This window comes from Atractosteus spatula, chromosome 19, assembly GCF_055471065.1.
Source record: "Atractosteus spatula isolate fAtrSpa1 chromosome 19, fAtrSpa1.hap1, whole genome shotgun sequence".
Lineage (NCBI taxonomy): Eukaryota > Metazoa > Chordata > Actinopteri > Semionotiformes > Lepisosteidae > Atractosteus > Atractosteus spatula.
Window position 1 is genome coordinate 5,130,609 of NC_142724.1, and position 10,971 is coordinate 5,141,579.

Sequence of the window (10,971 nt, forward strand, 5' to 3'; positions counted from 1 at the left end):
TTTGTGCTGTATTTTAATGCTCAACGCGAAAAAATACTGTACATCCTTTACTGTTTTTGATTTGGGGGGTGAATTTATGTTTAAAAAAAGTTTCAAAAATTATTTACAACTACGTTTTCTATTGTAAGTCTCATTCCGAAGAAATCATCTTTGCACCAGTAGTAGTATTTTTACGATCATTGGCGATTTTTGTAGCTGTTGTTTGAAGTAGTAAGACTGAGCTGTTTAAAGTATGTAGATTCTTTTTTTTTTTAAAGAATTATTCTTCGCAGACATTTACAAACAAAGGAAAGTTTGTTCCTGTGGGGATTTGCGGTCTGCCCCGGACAAGAACTGTTAGGACAATGTTAGCCCGGAGGCTTGTTAAAAGTTTTTTGTCTGTCAGTTTCTTCCATCTGTCAGGGGCCTTCGCTGGGCTGGGCGTCCCCCCTTTTCTGCACTTCAGCTGCTGCCGTATACAATATTTATGCTGACCAGAGACCGTCACAATATAGCTACATCGCTAATTGTAGTCTGGAGCTGTAGGGTTGCCCATATGCATCTGCGCTTTTAAGAACTGACTTAAAAAAAAAGTTTCATCCCAGCTGGTAACCGAAGAAGCTGAGACTCATTAAATATACAGAAACTTTTGATTCGTTCATTCAACTGTTGCTCTTTGGATATTTCTATTTTAACATAAACGAGTCACTTATAATAAATCTGCACCCGTGATGAAAACAAAATTAAGTGCCTTTGTTATTATTATTTGTGAAGTGTTAGTAAAAGTAATTGCTTTGTTGCTAACTTTGTTGAATAACAGTTTAACAACGTAGAGAAGAAAAGAGCTTAAATAACTGATTTTTTTATGTTTACCTCTTATGGCTTAATAGTTACATTTCACTGTTACCGCTACGTTTTATTTTTTTTTTTCAAATTGTACTTACATTTCTTGAACAATAATAACGGTGTATTTAGAGGAAATGGTCGCAGCCTCGTTTTATATATTAATAACCAGAAGAAGAAAAGGGAGTAAATCCGCAAAAATAAAAATAAAATCTTTAAAAAACACACCCCGGAAACAGCTGAAAGCCTAAGTAAAGTGAAGTTTTTTTTTCGAGACCACCTTCATTGAACAACCGCTGTGTATTGTTTTCATGGTTAAAGTCACACTTAAGGGAAATAACACTTAAAAAATAATCCGGGATGTGCTTCAATCAACCGAGATATAACGCACTCAAGGGAGATTCACTGAAAAGTCTACATTGAAGTTACTGCGGTTTCATTTTGTCTTTATCTCGAATGCCCGTTCGTTATCAGCGCGTTGTCAGTGCAGCCGGTTCATTAAATCGCTGTCCATGGTGCTGAAACCAAGACCATGTACGAGGGGAGGAGCTATCTCAGGTCCTGAAGCTGTACTTGGCCCAACTACTGAGCTTTTTTTTGTTCGTTTGCAGACCTATAACCAAACTTTGCGCCGATTTTATTCGCATACGATATTTACCGTCCTCTTCTTAGTATTGCAGATATCGTCACTCTTAGACTCCCGAACAATTTTGGGTAGCTGGTGCTACAATGCATTTGTCTTGCCCTTTGTTTACTCCACAGTGGCTCATGTTTGGAAAAAGATAGTATTAAGCTCCGTGCAGCACTGCAGCTGAAATCAGGCTGATGTGTTGTGGACACTAGTGATTGATTTCAGCTTGAATGCATAACAATGGGAGTGCAAAAAAATTATGCCTGCTGCATAGAGATAAGAATTTAATAGAATTTCTGAAAGGCGAAGGTTAGCTTTTGAATATTCCCTGCATGCACAGTGTGGAAGAACGAGATAAAGGATGGCATTTGAGGAGAATACTCTCAAATGGGTTGTAATGAATGGTTGTCATTTTCACTAATGGTTACCAAACAACAAAAGAAACGATGCTGTGTGCAACATTTGAGAATAATTCAAAGTTTTATTTTTTAAGGCAAAGCACAATGTGTAACAATTGTTTAAGATTTCTTTTACAAAAGTTATTATTGAGAGTCCCGATAGGCTTTATGGTTGGTCCTGCTTGTTTCTTTTCAAATTACAATGGTCATTCTGTTCCCGAAATTATTAGCAGCATTATTTTTGGATACAAACTGATGACGGAAGCATTCTTTTCTGGTAATTTACGCATAAATTCTATCATACTATCACAACGTGTTTTGCTGTAAAGAATTAGGAACAAAGACTTAAATTGGAAATTAATCTGGAATTCTGAACGCATGATTCTGTTTCATAGAACCATGAAATGAAAATTATGAGCATCCCACATGAGTTTCTCGAAAGAACTTTTTGACAGTTGATGAAGTTAAACGTAAAGGAACTGAGCACAGAGAATTAACATTGAGCTCAAAGATATTTTTACAAGAGAATGCCTGCCTGCACACACCCACACATACACTTTAAAAAAACACACGCTTCCATTTGTTTGTGGTAGGACAGAAAGTGACAAAAAATAAATAATCCGAAAAACTGTATTAAAATGCGACGGGTAAAGGTAATACTTTTTTTTTTTGCTTGATGTGCTTCGTATTCAGTTTAAACCAGAAAAATAATGGAATCTACTTGAGATTTATATATGCTAACCCAGGGCATACATCAATTCCCTTGTCGGTAAAGTGTTCATTGTAAGAATTATTGGACTGTACCATGTGAAAGGGTTTCTAGAGGGAGGGCTCGAATGACAGTTGTGACATATGCAACCTTTCGTGGCAGTAGATAGCGGATATTAAATATTAATCAGCTGGCGTGAATTAAGTGCCTTCTGCTTCCCTCTGTTCTGAAAGACGGAAGAAAACCGAAACGTAGCGATGCTGTTTAAAAAAAATGTTTTGTAAGTGTACATTTATTTTGGTACTACCCCAATAAAATATGCCATAGTGCGAAATTCATCCTTCGGTATACAGGCATAAAGAAGAAAACCAATGGGTTTCTGGGTATGATATTTAAATACAGGGAAGAGCTTACTGACTTCTATCATGTTACTGTGTTATGGCTAATGGGTTACGGTGATATTTTCACTTAGCCGTGCAAGTTGCCACTCTGCAGAAAGGGACGAAAGTGGTATTTATATATATTCATCAGTGTACACATGCCCACTGAATCAAAGTGGGGCTACACAAGCGCCCTGCCCACCCCTTGATGTAAATTTTACTACAGCTTTCCGTGATGTCATGGCAAACGAGGGGTGGAGGGGGGGCGGACAATGGTTCATGAGGGAAAGGTAAGTCAATATTACGTTCTCTCGCTGACAAAGGCAAATGAAGCCATGTTTTTGCCTACGAATAAATAATATGTAATGCTCCCCTTAAGAGATCTGCACCTTTAACCGAGGATTCTCTGCTGTCGTTACGTTCTCCTTTTTGCAACCAAATCTGGATATCACTGGATATTTTTAAGGTTTTCTGAAGCAGCCCCGGGATATTAAGGACAAACTGCTTGACTCTGAATTAAATTGACTAAATAATAAAGAAGAGGAACCCTCGTTTTCCGAGTAGGAGAAAGCTTTAATGGAAAATCTTTCTCTTCAGGTATTTATAATATTCATATCTATTTTTGCGTTTTGTAATTGGATGATAATTGTAAAGGTTGATAATGTGGAGAGCTGCGTTTTATTTTTGTGTCTAGTTTGGCATTTAACGAACTAAAGTACACATATTATTTTAGATTCAAACTGCGGTTCGGTGATAAGCTTATTTGCAAATCTGTTTGAATTCTTCGGTCTTGCCAAACATCCGATGTTCTGCTTTCAGTTGCTTTAATGGACGCCTCGCTCTTAATCTCTTAAAGAGGTAGATGGATGTTGTTCTGTTAAATATTTTAAAAAGCGACGGTCGTGTCCGTAAGTTTTTTTTTCTAGTTGTTTGAGGATATATTTTTCTTTCTGTTAGGAGAGGTGGGAGGGTTTCAGTGCTGACACAATAATTAAAATAGCTGCTCTTTGCAAAAACTGATAGTGTTGATTTGACTTCTGTTTGTACTCGCGAAAATTTTCCTGTTCTGAATTCCAGAAAACGAATTTATCTTTTACCAAACAGGTCCATAATTGTATGACCCTCTCACAAAATGTGCGCTTTACGGACTTTAATTACTCTAAGACATTTTTTGTCATATATGGAAGGCTTTCCAACAATGCATTGTTATTTTCCCACTGCCTATAGTATATTACTATAATGATATACTGTAGGATGAATGAGTTTTTTGTGTTTTGCTGTACAACGGGGTCTACTGTTTAGTTATTTTTAGTTTTAGATATTTCATTTAGTTAATCTGTATAAAACATCTCGACCCAAAAGATAGAGCATTATACAATTACAGGTAACTATCAGTTTTCAAGATGAATAATATAGCTATTGTTATTATAAGTACACGTCTCGACATTGAGCTCAAACGTTTATGTTAGTTTTGGAAATTCATTGCTCTCTACCCGTAGTAGTTGCTCCGGGTATAAAACTTCAAATATATACTGAACTTTAATGAAGTTTTTATTGCATGAAGTATGTCTAAGACTTTTTTTCTTTCATCGTTCGAAAAATCCATATACATGTAAATTGCGTCTTCAATTTCTCGTGTTAATAAATAATTTAAATGATATGTCTTTTAGTAGTTTCTCTCTTGTAGCCTCATCTGCTGCCATTATCACTTCCTTCCATATGGTCTCTTTAATTAAGGGCAAACAATGGCCGTAATACAGGAATCGCAGTCTATACATGGGAAAGGGGAGGGGCTGAGGGGCAACTGATTTTCTGCATCGGAAAACAGGATGGAGATGCTCTCCTCAAATGTCAGCCACTCCTAGCTTGGTGCGCACTGAGAAGTCATCAGCGTTTCAAGCCGCTCTGAGTTTAGTACCACTTGCGATGTAAACCCCTTCCCCCCAATGTACAGCCAGTTTTGCGACACTGAAGGCGAATCTCGTGTATGTCTGTATCACAGCCAATGGAAGTTTTCTATTTTCTTATGGACCTCCTATGTGTCAAAATGGGGTGGAATTCACCAGCTTTATTCCAGGGCTATAAGTTTCATGAGATCCATCCTTTTTTCTCTCAAAAAAATGTGCAATAGCCCTTTGGAGCAAAAAAAAAAAAAAAGCTGTGAACACTGAAATGTGATGTATGCTTTGTGCGTTAATTGCTTCTTTTCTTAATTATCTCATTTTTAGAAAGTGTTAATCGTTCTACAAAACCATACTTCCCAACATAGCTTAAAAGCATCTGGGCTGAGATTCTGTTGTTCAAATCACATTTTGATTTTTCTTACTTTAGGTATGTTCTCATTCGATTTTCTGTTTTCTCGTGGTTTAAGCTATAAAACCGTATTTATATAATGAACCTAAATATTATGCTAATTGTTAGATTTATTCCAGTGCATGAATGGTATTTGTGTGTTTTGCTGCGAATAAGTATAAGTAATACAAGTTGTTAAAAATGAGTAAAGACGTCTAATGTTTAACTTGCCTGTATCTCGGCGAATGTTGTTGGAAGCTGAGCATTTCTCTTTGTAAATTGCAAGTCAGGGTTTGGCTAAGTTTGAAAAACCAAACCATTGAATACATACCGATAAGATAAAGCATGGCACAGGCCTAGTGCTGTCGTACAAGAAAGAGTATAGGCCTACGGTAAATTAATTTTTGCTAAATATAGGAAACTAGGACGCTGTAAAATGTTTCTTTTGTTGTACTCACCAAAGAGCTTCTCGGTGTTGTCCAAAAGGTTCATAAACTAGTAGACAAATTCACTCTCCTTCGTCTAAATCCGTTCATTGTATTATTTATTAATTCATTATTGATATTTCCGGATTGTGTGTGCAAAATTGATTATTATGGAGAAAAGCGATTAGCTATTGTTATGCGGAGCTATTCTGTTCTGACATTTGCTGTGATGTGGTTTGCCTTCGGCTACGTGTTTCCTGCATTCGAAATTACTTTTGAGCGTGAATAGCTTTTAAAATTATTCCAATAAAGTTTCAGATGGGGAAAAAAATTCCTACGCAACGTAGACTAAAGAAATTCTTAATCAGACCTTCTTTTGAAGAAAAATAATAATTCCCATTCGCAAGGATCCCCTACGATGAAACTGAATATTAATTATTCCTCGTGAAAGACAGGACAAAGAAACAGACTGAGTGTATCTGACACAAAATTTGCCTGTTAAACATTCATACAGTTAACAAAATAACAACATAACTGAGCTCTTCGAAGAGCTAGTGGTTTAATGGTTATCTTATATTACAAATTTACATTAACATTTCTAATTAGTTTTTTCTTATTTTATCATTTTGCCTACGCACGTTTCCTATTATGTGGACAGCACGTTCGTAAAAGTGCTGATTAAAAAGCTCTTATTGCCCCTGGTGACAGGACCAGGTGTCATAGGAACGCAGAAGTGGAAAACGCGATAAGCGTTTCCAGTGAAACAGCTGGGTCAAACTGTGCGTCCTTTTATTCAATGCATATAATCAAAACTCAAGCGATTGAAACGCGAGTCAGGGTCACCCAAGTCATCAATAAAAAATGTCACCAGCGATGTAGTAAGGCAAGAAGCCTTGAAACGGAATGTTTTTAACGGGATGGATGGGTAGGCTTTAAAACAACCTCTATTATCAAAGATGTTACATAATGTGCAATTAATTTTCACAACCCACCTCTTACAAAATCCATTCTTACAAAAATGCACAGTCGACCTCAAATCCCGCTTAATAAGGTTCAATCGCAGCATCGAAAATGTAAAACTAAGCTTAAGCTGGGAGGAGGGAAACTATCCATTCAAATAAACTATATGGAATGCTTTATAGAAGAAGTTACTCCTTAAGACATAAAAGACTTTCTTTGATACTAGTAGCATACAAACTACCCATAACTGCGTTTACAAACATTCAATTCTCACAATCCTTGTTCAGTGAGAGTTCAATGTCTGAAAGCTTGGCTGAAAACCTTAATTTTACAAACTATCCCTCTTTCTTAAAAATCAATTGCAGAAACCTGACAGTTCTTGGACTCAAACAACTACAACAACAACAAAAAACTTTATGTCAAATGATTACATATGTAAGTGCCCATTGCCTCTTAATCCTAACATTTAACAATTAGATATATTTCTGAAACAGGTTTACTGTGAAAACATGGTACTGTACATACATGCAACCCTGTATAAATAGATGATCAGAGTTCAATTATTTCAAAAGTCAGATACATTGCTAAATGTTTTGTGAAGGGAAGTCTATTTATCTTTTTGGCTTTTCAGGACTGTGTTAGTAATTCAGATTCAGACATTTAAGCAAAACAAATTACATCACAACTCAAATAATGGGATTTACATATATCCTCTCTTTTAAGTTTGTGAATATAAGATTTGGGTAATTAAACTGTTTTAGAGGAATAGAATATGTTAGAATATGATAAATGTGCCACTTTTGAGAAGCTTTCCTGACATGTTCTGTAGAACAAAACTCTGTATAGAACTCACAGGCAAGCCATCTGAAAGCTGAAACTGACTTAAAATACAATATGTACTTCTTTAAATACATGTACAATACACAAACAATACAAGTATATTATATTTTTATCCTAAAAATCTAAACTTGAGGCTGTATTTTGTTTTGTTTTGTTTTGTTTTTTTTTTCTTTTCCTGATTTTATGGTGCTGGCATTCTTTTGTCTCTAATCACACAATGTTGCTTTTAAATCCTGTCTAAGTAGAACTCTAGCATGCATCTGGATGGCTTTTGGATTATTGTAAACCTACACTTTGCAGTTTAATCTGAACTATGGATTTAATTCCTCCTTTGCTTAAATCTTACAGTTTTGCATAGTACTTTACAATTGTTCAATTTTGATTGCTTTGAGTGAACTATTATTGTGCAGTTTCAGGTTAATCAAGACCGTGCTTTGTTCTAGCCTGAATTAGAACATGTTTATGTTGTATCATTGGAAAAAATAGGCATCACAGGTTTTGTCAGTCAATAAATCAAAATTACGTGGAATGTTATTCTGCTTATTATATTGCATTTGTGATCTTCTAATTTACATTTTTTATCATAAGATAAAAAGCTTGATTAAAAGTATGCAACAAATCCCCATATTAATTTAATACAAAGCCCATATTCAGTCTACAAGCACATTCATTGTTTAACAGATTTTCTCCCCAAAGTCATTTTAAATAAAAGACTAGAATAGATAGCATGAGAACTAAGTTTATAAATAAGGAGCAAATTAACAATTCATCAAAATATGGAGTTTTTACCATTGTAAAGCTTTTACTGGAAATTAGAACACTCAAAAAACTATGCTCAGGCTCTGTTTATCACAAGGCTATTTAGCCAATTTTTTAAACCTCTATTTGCTTTTCTATTTACATGTTTATTTCAGTAACATTTCTCTGGTGATCTGTAGATGCTTTGGAATAAAACCAGTGTTGAAATTTCTCTTGATGTGCCAGAAGCATCTCGCGAGGCTCTTGATAAGCAATGATGGGCGAGAGAGCAAGTATGAGATTGTTGATTTTAATTGCAAGCAAACTGCTAAGTGTACTTGTTTAGTTTCAGCATGCTTTCCCATCTGTGTGTGGAGTAGTCACCAGTTGTATTCCGAGAGTTTCCTGTGTTAGTGCTGAGTGTAACAGATGGAGGTGCAGGAGTGCAGCTTTCAGGAAATTAACCAGATTGGTAGGAGTGGGGTGCGGGTGGGTGGGGGATCAACCTACCTGGTGTTTCTCCTGGGAAAGTGAAATTCAGCTACAGTGTTTATTTGTACAAACAAAAGCTTGAGGTAAAATCCATAGCAGTGTATGTTTGGGAGAAAAAAAAAACAGTGAGGTAAATATTGGCCAAGTACATTCGTCATTTCATTCTTGTTTTCCTTCTGTGATTTGCTACACTGGGTTTAAAATTAAAAAATAATGTTAGCGTTCAATAATTCTGAATGCATTAACACATGATTCTATCTTTTCTCTAAAAGCTTCAGTGATATTTATTTGCTTTTCAGCATCCACAGGGCAAAGGTTTTAGGCTTCTGATTTTACAAAAAAAAGTCATTATTGTTGCTGTGTTCTGCAGGTATGGCACACAATACTTTACAGGTTTTAATATTCATGTGCTTTTCTGACTGCACACTATACTTTACACAATGAAGGAATTGTGTAAAACAAATTGTCTTTAAACAAATGGTTATAGAGTTAAAGTTCTATTGGGGTTATAACTGAAATCCCAGGGTAGATTTGTGAACTTGCTTTGCCCCTGTGTTTTTTTTGTAGCGACATGCTGTACTAATATTTATGTACATAACGGTATGTACAATGGTTTAATGCACGAGGCACATGTGCTATCTAAAGGAAAGGGGAAATATACCATTACCCTGATGAAATTGTTTTCATTTGTTCTTGATTAATTATTCACTGACCTCCCTGACCCCTTATCTTACTCTTGGAACTGCAAAAAGCACAATAAAAATGTGAGAAGTTGATTAATTCTAATGGCAGATTGAGGGGAACAGCTGGGATTCTGCACCACTGCATTTGCACACATTAGTTAATGGCAGTGATTTGAGCTTATTTGTGTGTGGTCAGCTCTTATGGTTTTCACCGTTGTTGTTGAATATAATTTTTCCTTTCTCTGCTCTTTCAGAAAATGAATTTCGAGGCGAGCTGCTGAATCAGAGGTGGACAAGAGGAGAAAGACTCAGCAGTTGTGGAACAACAAAAAGCCTGCACAGCAGACGAATCAAGGCAAGGGGCAATTGCATTCTGGTTTCATTTCTGCTTTTTATGCATTTTCAAGTCAGGGAGTTTATCATACAGATGGTAACAGACAGCAAAATCACTGCTGGGCAAGGAGTATAAGCATATTGAATTTAAAATTCAGCCCATGCTACTATTTCTTTTAAATAGTTAAAAATATGTTTGCAGTGCTTTCCAAAATTAAAACTACCCACTACTGAGGAAAAACATTAGATTTGGTTGTTCGTAACATCTGATTCTCTTTCATAGCATTAACACATACAGTAGGTGAAAGTTTTGTTTCTTCATGCTTTTGGTTCTTCATGCTTTGAATAACTTTGAGCTTTTTCAAATAATTCTGAGGTGCATGATCTCCACGGTCCTGAACAGAAAAGGGAACTAGGTTTTCTAAGGTTTTTGTAATGTTTCAGGTTTCCCATTGATATTTGCAATACTTTAAAGGAAGAGGTTTTATTGACCTTCTTTCAACAGTAGTGGTGCTTTAAATTATTCACTTGGATTATTAAAAACTCGGCTTCGTTTGCTTCCATGCAGCTTCAAGAGGATCTGAATATCTAAAATCGCGATCCTCTCCTTTGAGGGAGTAACCCAAGGAAAAAAAAATGCATTTCCATTCGGAAATAGTTTTTTTTTTCTCTGAGAATAAACATTAGTCATTCATAATCTGTTTGCTTTTTCCAGAACCAACTGAAAAAAAGTCCATTTAACCCCCAGCACTTCCACAAAGCAGCATCCCCATTGCACAGAATACAGGGGTCTTGGTTATCTTTTCCTGTTTTGAATATGGTACTGCCTGATGGATCTTTTAATTGGCTTTGGTTGTCCATAGGTAATTTTAAAATGTCAGTCTTTCATTCTTCCACTAAAAGTGTTGCCTAGTGAATCTGGTATGTTATTCTTGGTTTTGCTTGTAAAAGTGAAAAGGAATAATAGGCTCGTTTATGCACATGGTGAAGAGGGTGACCTTCTCTATGAAGTCATTGCCCCCAGCCAGAAATTTACATATAGCTGTCAGAATGCGAGTCTCAAAACCTTCTCGTCTGTAGGAAGCACAAAGAAGGACATTATTAATAATGTACACAGGAGCCTGAGGGATAAAGATCCTCTCAGTTGCTTTCTATCAAAACTGCATCTTTTTTCTCTCTTCTTTTCCTTTCTACTGAAAAATGACGTACATGTTTAATTTAAAAGATTTGATGAAAAGCAAAGGTCAGGTTAAGTCTGCATTTCAATT